General features: G+C 38.1%; 1 long non-coding RNA gene across 1 annotated transcript; it reads left to right on the top strand.

Moving 5' to 3' along the window:
- The first annotated feature begins 1,118 nt into the window (after positions 1 to 1,118).
- LOC119261988 lies at positions 1,119 to 3,022 on the top strand. The gene is made up of 2 exons (XR_005129321.1): positions 1,119 to 1,177; positions 2,550 to 3,022. It is a non-coding gene; the product is annotated as an uncharacterized LOC119261988 (long non-coding RNA).
- Positions 3,023 to 11,319: the final 8,297 nt, after the last annotated feature.

Genomic DNA, 11,319 nt, shown 5'->3' with positions numbered 1-11,319 from the left:
TAAATATTTATACACACAAGTAAATTTTTATACTGCTATTACATAATTTTACCTAGACTTTAGACTTAAAGGTGTCACATTCATACAAATATAGAGAAAGTACCAGTTAAGCTTTAACCCCAAGGGTTATTACAATTTAATAATATTTACATAATTACATAATAATTACATGACCATTGTCCAACTTTTCTTAATCGCTTAGAATTAAACAGTTTAGAGTCTTAGAATGAAAAAGTTTGTGTTGCTGTGTCTCTAAATGACCCTTCTTCTGCTTGGCTGCCCTGTAATCTGCACAATTCAAAAAAGCAGTCCAGACTATATACGGTCAACTTTTAAAAGTGAAGTGTTTATGCACTACATCAAACTCCTTTCTTCCAAAAAGTGAGGAACATGTTCTTTTCCCAAGTATGAGCCATTTAAAGCTTATTAATCAGTAAGTATATGAACAATTTTGAGTGTTTTTTGTTTGCTATGTTTGAATTAGAGTTAGTTTCTGTTTCAGTTCTTTATTAAAGTGGAAAATTTTGCACAATGTTTTGATAACATGAACATGATCTCCTGTCCTATACGTCATTTGTTCCCGAAAAGGTTGTCAGAGTTTCTGTGGAATTCTGAGGGATCATCCCGAGCCACCCATGCATGGCAGAATGTGGGCCATTTCCAGCGTAGGCTGCAAACTCTTTAACTACCTCTAACATCTGCCTTTTTTCTCTGTTTGTTCATTTCTAGAGGAAGTAACTTGGGGGGGGTAGCATGAAGACTTTGAAGCTCGAGTGTCAGGTTTCAGCAGAGTGGTTTTGTATCATCCATGGAGAAAAAGAAAAACAGAAACAAGCAGAAGCTCTTCCAAATATTTTGGAATGTTGGAATTCATTTTGTGGCCTAAATGTTTTGTTGTTTTTTCTTTGTTTTCAAAAAAAAAAATACAAGGCATTAAATTACAATTAGGTGTCTAATAGATTAGATGACTTTATATGTGCACTGTCATTTTATAGGCTTTTAAACACCTCAGTGTCACTACTGGACTGAGAATCGTCCACCAACCAAAAATATCCAGCCAACAGCGTCCTGTGGGCAGCGTCCTGTGGGCAGCGTCCTGTGACCACTGATGAAGGACTAGAGGATGACCAACACAAACTGAGCAGCAGCAGATGAGCTACTGTCCCTGACTTTGACAGTGAGTGGACACATGTTTACAAACTCCAGCTGCACTGCTGTGTCTGATCCACTTGTACCAGCACAACACACACTAACACATCTCCACATCAGTGTTCCTGTGCTGAGAATGATCCACCACCCAAATATTACCTGCTCTGTGGTGGTGGTCCTGTGGGGGACCTGAACATTAGGGAACAGTGAGAAAGAGATCTAACAAAGTATTAGAGAACGACAGAGTGCATCTACACAGTCAGTAGAGCTGATAAAATGGACAATGAGGGTTAAAACAAGACAGGTGTGCTTAATGAAGTGGTCAGTTTGTATATATATATATATAAATATATATAGAGTTCAAATCATATGAAACAATACATTAATTATGTTTATTTTATTGCAACAAATGATGGGACATTTCATTTGGTCACTACTAACAGAGTCATAACACCTTTTACCAAATTTTTTGGTGGTGACAATTTTAGCAAACACAGTTTATGTTTACAAACATAAAATCATATTTTTTTCTTTTAAACACAAAAAACAAAATCTGTGCCTCAGTAGTGAAAATTCTTAGTGTTCCATACACATTTTCACACATTTCCTTCAAATTCAAGCATGTCCATCAATGACAGGGATGCACTTGCATTTCCTGCTTTAAAATGCAGGGATGTGGCTAAAATAAGACTTTGAACTATAACTTTTGTTATATATTGTTTGTGTTTCGGTGGTGACTTGAAGACATGGGACAGAAAATGCTGAATGAAGTTCATTTATTAAAAGAACTAAACTCCTAATAATCTAAATCTTTAAAGAAATCATCAATCAAGAAATGATTAAAACATTATATTGAAAAAATGATGTAAGTATTATTTTCTAAGATAAGATAAGACAGACTTTTATTTTCCCACTGGGGGAAATTTGCATTGGTACAGCAGAAAACACAGTCAGCAGATAAAGAGCAGTAAGTAGACAGAGATGTGCATCATACAAAATACAAAATATAAGATATACCACAGAAATAAATAAATAAACAAGGCATCTGTTGGCAGAAAAATATATAAAATAAAAATAGAATTTAGAAACTACACAAATTTACAGTTTACACACGCAGTTGTATGGATATTGCACATTTCTGGACGTAATGACTGGATATTCACAGAACGTGCGTATGTACTGCATTTGTATTCGGCCAGCAGGAGATACTGCACATTAATCATGGGTAGGATATGATACAGGTCTATGTGGTGAGTTCGTGATGGAGTGCACTATGATAGAGTGAGGTGTGAATCCATAGTGTGTTTATGACAGAGAGTGTCTGCTTGGGGAGGTTCTGGTCGTAGAGCCGACCGGCCGTGGGGAGAAAGGAGCTGCTGCATCTCTTTTCCGCATCGCAGGTGGAGGAGCCGGTCACTGAAGGAGCTGCCCAGTGCTGCAGCTGCCTCCTGTAGTGGGTGAGAGGGGTTGTCCATTATGAATGCAAGCTTGGCCAACATCCTCCTCTCCGCCACGTCCCCCGCTGGGTCCAGCGCACAGCCCAGGACAGAACCAGCCTTCCTGATAAGCTTCACATGTTGATTTTGAACATTTAGGGTATTTTCCAATAGAAAGTTCCCTATAAATTATGAGTTTGCATATATTTAGCTTTGTACTATCTCTATTAATTCCTTGAGTATAAATAGATCATAACATGATCCAGATGGTCCATATCCAGAAGTCCACTGTCAGGACCTAAAAGACTCCAGAGTTGCAGAAACACTCTAACATGCTCTTGTTATCGCCGATGATAACTGCGACTTCTATTAAACTGTAAGACTTTTTGACTTTTTCTCCACAGCCATAATTTAATAAAGGCCTTTTCATTTTCAAACGAGTATTGTTTCAATTCATTTTTACAGCAGGCCGCCTGCTGAGGCTGCAACATCAGATGAAAATGATCCTTTAATGATCCGCTGTTTAGAACCTTATCTTTCTTTGCCATGTTTATGAGTGGAGGTGACTATCGTCGTCATCATCATCATAGAGATTAATGGTAAACGAATGGCAGGTGTTAAAACTGACCTTCATCATTACTATCTGATCCATAGTTAATCTCTGTTAATGATAAATGAAGCTTCTACGTGGAGAAAGAGGAGGGAGTTTTTATAGCGGAGTGTGTGCCTGCGCTATAATGAAGATGAAAAGGAAGGTGATAAATATGAACACCTATCTTTTATGATAAGTGAAGCAAGCAGTGCTGTTTCTGGGTTTAGTCATCAGCTAACATGAAATAAAATCATTTAATATCTTCATCTACAATATCTATAGATTACACACAGTAGTAGAGATCAAAGAGCTTTTACAGGCCTCATGTGATCACTGTTCCATGGCGGTGATAGAAGTGCAGTGTAATTGTATATGAACTATTTCTCGCTCATGATTCATTAAAACAACCAGAGCAGTGCTGATTAAAGTGCAGATGCCAAACCATGTTTGGACAGAAGATATTTCCTCACAGTCTGAATTTTATGAAAAGTTGTTCTTGTCTGCTGTGTTTTGTTTATAGAAAGAAAAATATGTCCTATAACGTTAAGCCATGTTTTTGACACTGAATCAAACTGAAAACGGTCAGAATTTGTTGATGTAAAGTATGAGTGAATGTAAATGTACAGGAATGTCTTGGTGGCCCTTGTTGATTTACTAAGTGAAAATAAGTTAACGCATCCTCTACAGAGCGATCTGAACACGACGTTTTTCTGCCAACATCAGGGCAATTTCCATGTATTTGCAAAGTTTTACACACTGGAAAAAATGTAATAGAAATGTGCAGTAATTTTATAGAGATCACAGTTTAGGTTTTAACTTCAGCAAATAAACAGTAGAAAGAAAAACATCAAAATGTCTTGACTTGGGGTGCCAAAACTTTTGCAATTATTTGCATTTGTCAGTTATTATCCAATTCTACATTAAAATATCTCTAAAATAAAATGAAATAAAAATTGTGGCGTGGTGGGTGGCGCGGTCACCTCACAGCGAGGAGGGCCTGGGTTCGATTCCCCGGCCGGGTGACCGGGGTCCTCTCTGTGAGGAGTCTGCATGTTCTCCCCGTGTCTGTGTGGGGTTCCTCTGGGTTCTCCGGTTTCCTCCCACAGTCCAAAGACATGCAGTCAGGCCAACTGGACGTGCTAAATTACCCCTAGGTGTGAGTGACTGTCTGTGTCTGTCTGTCTGCCCTGCGATGGACTGGTGACCTGTCCAGGGTGTATCCTGCCTTCCGCCTGATGACCGCTGGGATAGGCTCCAGCACCCCCCTGCGACCCTGAGGGAGAACCGGCTTAGATGATGGATGGATGGATGGATGGATGGATGGATGGATAAAATGATTACATAAACACATTATGTAATTACACCAAATTCATTACTTACATTGTTAATAAATACGTGGTTACATAATATAGTCGAATAGTGTAGCTTAATGAACATAATACCACTAATATCCATGCAAATAATAATAATAATAATAATAATGTCTTGACTTCTAAGAATTCATTCAAACTTACGTATACCTCTCACACACTCACAACACACTGCAGTACAGTGCAGAGTCAGAGTCAATCAGAGACCCTCTATTTATTTACTTTCCGGTCAAAACAGCCATTAAGCATTAAAGCATTAAGTTGTTTTTCAAAAGATATTTCTGAAATTAGATATAAGATAATCTGCCTGCATTAAGAAGAGGAAAGTCAAGGAACCTATTTTAAAAGACAGGATTTTCCAAAAAAAGTTCAAAAAGGAGTTCAAAAGATAACACGCCTAACAACCACCTGAAAGACCCGGTAGACACCAACACTGTCTCCATCAGATAAACAGCACATAAAGCTTTCATCTTCGAGAGAGAGGAGAAAATCAAGCTCCACTCGTGCCTCAGATCTGAAAACATCCACGGGTGTTTCTGTCCATGAACTCAAAGTGTAGCTCTGAGTAACGTAACAAGATTTTGGATGATTCCTCTCGGCCCACTCATGTAAAGCGTAGGTGGCGTTTGACAACAAAGTACTGCGGTCAAAGTCACGTTTAATTACTAACACCACAATTTTTTAAAACGCTGTTAGTGCCTTTTCCCAGTTTTAAACCTGGATTACATTGAAGTACATAATGTAATAAATACATTATGATGAAGTTTATTTTGACAGCTCTTATGATAATACAGACCTCTGACAAAATGTGCTGCATTTTAAACAAAAGGAAATCAGTATTTAATGTCAAATTTGAGCAATTAAGACAAATGTGTCTAATTACACAAAATGATGCAATTAATCACGATTAAGTGTATTGGTCATTTAACAGGCCTAAAAACAATGCACACAAATCCAAAAAATGATGTCATAGGTTTTTTTTATATAACAGTGATGACACTATTCTTTTCAGATTGCACAACAGTTCCAAAAACCTTCCTTACTATTGTCATTGACTGAGTTTTCTATTGTTTACAGTAAAGTACAGTAAGTAAAGCAAGTGTTAAAACGTTCGGTTCACTGACTATTCAACAGAAGCTCTGTCAACTTGACTGGAGCCGGCAGCTTTCACACCACATCCGAGTGTTTTCATCCTACACCCACGTTAACTACACTCAGAGGAAGAGTTGAAAGCTATCAAGAGTTCCACTTGTTTCCCTCCCGCAAACTCAGCTCACCAGCCAAGACTTGCTTGGTGTCTGAAGTCCCTTACTTTGCACTGGGCCCACGAGGCTAACGTAGCTAACAAGTGACACAAGCTTATGACACGAATTAGCATGATGCATGACTTAATCATCATATGATCACCTCAAACCACAGTGAATTATACAGTAAACGTAAATAGAGCTGATTATGCATAACAAAGCTTGACTGCATGTATCACCACAGTCACATCGCTAAAAACAGTAGTAGCAGTTAGCTTGAGGCTAATGTGTCCATGCGTTTGTCCATTTTCCCAGATTACAGGGCCAAAGCGAGTCTATTTGAGATTATTTAACAGATTGCGTGAGGCTAAATAGTGCATCTCAGCTTCCACTACTTAGCTACATTAGCCTCGTAGCTCCAGGACAAAGCTAACCAAGCAAACTTAGACACTAAACCTGTCCTGGCTGATGATTTGTCACCACAGAGGTGAGTATTTTCCTTATAGTTAGCAATTCAGTGAGGAAGAAAGTTCTGGACGAACAAAGTATCTAAAGCTGTGGACTGTAACTGTACGTGTGATTTCTCTGGTGCTTTGTGGAAGAAAAAGCTTTTTCTTAGCCGACTCCAGTTCTGACGTTGCAGAACTGCCTTGGGTGCAATTTGATAAGGTGCTTGCTGGCATTCTTGTGAAATTGTGCGTGTGTGTGTGTGTGTGTGTGTGTGTGTGTGTGTGTGTGTGTGTGTGTGTGTGCACTCGTGGTTCACTTTGCCTGGAAGAGACAATTGTATACGATAGGCCAAACCCTGTACTGGAATTTTCATTGTCAGGCTTGAAAGCAACATAGTAACACACACACACACACACACACACACACACACACACATATAGTATGGGCATGTACACACCCTACCCCTCCCTATACTGCACTAACACAAAACAACATCACATGGTCTTCCAGAAATGATTCTATTTTTAAATCTGAAATTAAGCTGTTGTATCTACTCTATGAAAATGAAATATTATATGATTTCAGAATCAGAATAAAATAGAACATATAAGATACTCACAGAATATTACTTATTTGTATGGACATTGATTACTCAGCTATGAGAAACTATTGGAAATAAGGTGTAATTTAATTTATAATATTATAAACCCTGAAACTGCATATATATATATATATATATATATATATATATATATATATATATATATATATATATATATATAATACATTTACGGCATTTATATATATATATATATATATATATATATATATATATATATATATATATATATATATATATATATATAAATGCCGTAAATGTATTATATATATATATATATATATATATATATATATATATATATATATATAGTTTTTAATATAATTTGAAAATGCCTGTTGTTTTATACATTGTATGTACATTTCATGATGAATGGACCAAAAAGAAGTGACCCAAACAAACTGTCTGGTTCCACTGACTTACATTACAAGTAAAGTATGTTTTTCCTAATCCTGTAAAGTTACCATTTTGGAGATATGAGCTTTTGTTCTGACAACAGCGATATATATACATACATATACATATATACCTCTCTCTCGCTCTCCCTCTCTCTGTCTTTATCTCTCTTTCGTTCTTGCCTTTTTTTCTGTACATTTCTTTGTCTCTCTCTGTCTTTTCACCTCTCCCCTCTCTTGCTTCATCTCTTTCAACCTTTCTTTCTTTCTCTTCCTCTCTAAGGTGGGTGGGTCTGGTGAGCTCTATCAGCGTACGCTCTGGTTACCTATAGACGGATGCGTGTTGCCTGAAGGTTGGGCTTTGGTCATGGCTGGAGCGCTAACATGTATATGTGAGTGTTAAATAGACATTATTTAGCCGTACGTGCTCAGCTGCCACTCCCTGATTTATCGCAGCTCAGCTTTCCCTTCAGTCACGAAGAAAACAGAGCGTGAATTCACCTGATTCCAGGGTGTAAACCGGTTCAGCGTGAAAAAAATACATCAACATGATTGCTGCCGAAAGTAGCAAACTAAAGACAGTAACTGTGTGGATGTAATATGTTTTGTTAATCTAGAACCAAATATTTGCACCTCTGTATGCAAAACCCTGTTTTTTCAGTGTAGGGGGCTATTTAACCTGCTTTGAGTGTGCTTGTGTGTTGTTGGACAAAGGCCAATTTACCAGAACACCTTGGCTATTAGTGCTGGGCCTACAGTTCAAGCCATGAATGTCAAGAAGAGGGAAAAATCTTTACAGTAGTGCTGATTTCTGCAGTGCTAGCATCCCTGTGGGTTTCTATAGTAAAGCAGTATAGTAGTATAGAAGTGACACTTCCTGTAAAGAGTCCTGCCACAAAACTCAGAGCAGGCTCACCTGAGCAGCCCCACCAGGGGAGGACACACAGGAGATGAGTTAAGGGGAAAGAAAAAAGTTTTGAGTTCACAGCAACATTCCCGACCTGGCACATCCGCTGGACAGACTAACCTGCTTCCGCGTGGGCAGAACGCTGTCATCCAGGAAGACCAGAAGAGATGGACTGTGCATCTATGCGAACAAAATTTGATGTATGAATATTTCTGTTGTTTCTAGTCACTGTTCTGCAGCAGTGGAATAGAGTTCACATTGCACTGAGTGCCACTGTAGGACATGAGGGCGCTCTATGATGCTATCAGCTCCCTCTACAACACCCTGAGAGCTTCATTATCGCTGCACTTTAACCGTGTTAACTGAGGAACACTTTCCCCAAATTTCACCATCCCAAAAAGGGGAGAGAAGACACTTACACCAACACAAAGGGAGCACACTAAGCCATCCCCTGCTCCCACCGCAGACTCTCAGATCACAACAGTTCTGCTGAAAGAGAGAAACCTGCAAGAAAAAATGTGAAACTGTGACCAGAAGCAGTTTCAGGGCTACAGTTAACGGTGGAACAGGACAGCACACCGCATCAGAAGGGATCTTCCCCATAACATGGACTGTTTGCGCCACTCCCATCTGGAAGAAGACTATGGAGCATTAGGGCCAAGTCCTCATGAATAGTATCTTCTTGCAGGCAGTCAGACTGCTGAGCGGATCTACCTGATAGACCTTTAATCGTTCTCACTGAACTGCTACCTCAGCCTTGCCACTCACTTTATCTGCTGCACTTCCGCACTTTACTGTGAATCTTTAACCTCACTCACTTTATATGCTCAGTCAGTTCAGTCTGTACAGTGTCTGCAGTTTTATTCATCTTTGTGGTTGCATTATTAAGAACTATTGTTAATTATCAATGCACTAATAAAAAACACATGATTACTATAACTATTATTGCTGCTGTGGAGCAACAGATGGTCTATTTTCTCTACTGTCCTGTGTTCAGTGGTTGTACAGTTGAAGTTACTGTATACTGTAGCACTGTCCTGGAGAAGGGACTTTTCATTCCTCGCTCATCTGTAATGCGAAGAAATGACAGTAAAGCTGACTTGGACTGATTTATATTGGTCGGTTTACTTTTCTTTGCAGTCAGTGACATATTTAAGACTTCCAGTCCAGTTGTAAATTAAAACATGGTTAATTGATTCTCCTGTAATTTTCTCGTTTTATTATTAATAACGTTAGGCCTTCAGTTCAGCTCCTGAAGTCCTAGCCAATGGGAGAACTAGTTTGGTTGTATCCCTCTAAATACCACATAGAAAAAATAATCGCTGGACAGTTTTCTGGACTGGGCATCGCAGAAGTTTAACCCGTTCATTTCCAATCAAAACAACTTAATAATGTAATCAGATTACGACTCCAGTACATAGACAGGTTAAAAACCACAAGGAATTCGCCAGATTAAATCTTCCTATCTTTATTTTCAATCGGAAAGCCTATTTAACAAAGGCAACTGTAATTAGCATGTGAACACTTAGACCTCTATTTAGTCAGAGTAAGTTGGGCATATACAGACTAAGTAAGTTAACATTAAGTATGTTAATATATTTATCAAACACATTTAAAATGTATAAAAATGACCAAAATACTGTCTAATGCACTTTACTGTGCCTTTACTGTACCTTTTGGAATGAATTTGTATTCCACCGTCTTAATTTTATATTTTAGCAAATGGATCATTTCAGGGCCAAAGCAAGCGTTGTTAGTATTTATACGCTGTGAAAATATAGTTATGATTTGATATCTTTTATTTGAAATACATTTTGTGTGAGCACTGTAATATGTACATGGTTAATGCAAAGTACATTGCAAAAAAAAAAGGCAGTACTGTTCATTCAGTTCATGTATATTTAGTTGTACCTTTGTCAAAACCACAATCAACTGAAAAAATATAATAAAAAATAATAACAAACACAAGTAAATGCATTTGTATGTATTGCAAAAATATATTTAATAAATACATGTTTAGCCTATTTCATACATTGCCAAATATATTTGTTTAATACATTTGGAATATATATTTATCCCATATGGGACAGCAGTGGACACTAGGCTTACATAATGTGTTACCAGTTGGTATCTGACTTTTTTTTTCATTTGAATGCGAGTAAATGAGCACAGTATTGGACGATCTCTGACACCAGTATCAGTACTGATGCGGCTTTAGAGGCAAGTTGAGGCAACTGATTGCCTTTAATCGTGTAAGCTTAAGTAACCCGAATAATTTGACCATAGACCATTTCCCCAACTGAGATTGAACAGCACATGTGAGTAGACTGAGTAGACTTGGAGAAATCCACTCATTTTGTTGATTGTAAAATATTTTGAATATTTTGCAGTATTTTAATTAACAACTCGATCAAATTGTGATTGTGACTTATGGGAGTCTAATGTACTGCGTACACTTATCAAACACAATGTCTTAAACAATTAAGACTATACCCAACCATCCTGCTAAATGGTGACAGTTTAGCCTAAAGTGCAAACAGGCCCAGCCACCATAGAACCACACTCAGCAGGAGGGAACATGGGAACTCAGCTGGCTCAACACTGAATTTAATTAACCAAAATCAGTGTTGGCTGTGCTGGTTGATGTGCATTTGGCTCAAGAAGGGCTCAAGAAGGTCGCACTGACCAAACATTTACATTTACATTTACATTTACATTTATGGCATTTGGCTGACGCTCTTATCCAGAGCGACTTACAATTTTTGATCATTTTTACACAGGTAGGCCAAGGCGGTGTTGGGAGTCTTGCCCAAGGACTCTTATTGGTGTAGTGTAGGGCGCTTGCCCCAGTGGGGGAATGTCAAGTCATGCTGCTAAACTAAATCGCAGTAATTCGATTCAACTCAAAGATCTCACTTAGATGTACGAAATCGTCAAAAACGGTATGAGAAATATTTAAATATTTGTCCAAAATATTTGATGGAGTTTATCAGATGTGTTCGCTGATACAGAACACTCCATCTGCAACTGCTGAATCAACTGATGTTTTAATTAAAAACATTCCAGCCTGTTCCGCTTGTGCTGAGGCGACCGGAAACTCCTTATAGATATTTCATGAACTTGGGAGCCGTCACTGAATAGGCTAGAACTAAGACAT

This window comes from Pygocentrus nattereri, chromosome 22, assembly GCF_015220715.1.
Source record: "Pygocentrus nattereri isolate fPygNat1 chromosome 22, fPygNat1.pri, whole genome shotgun sequence".
Taxonomy (NCBI): Eukaryota; Metazoa; Chordata; class Actinopteri; order Characiformes; family Serrasalmidae; genus Pygocentrus; species Pygocentrus nattereri.
The sequence above is the reverse complement of the archived record's forward strand: the minus strand, read 5'-3'. Positions and strand labels throughout refer to the sequence as shown.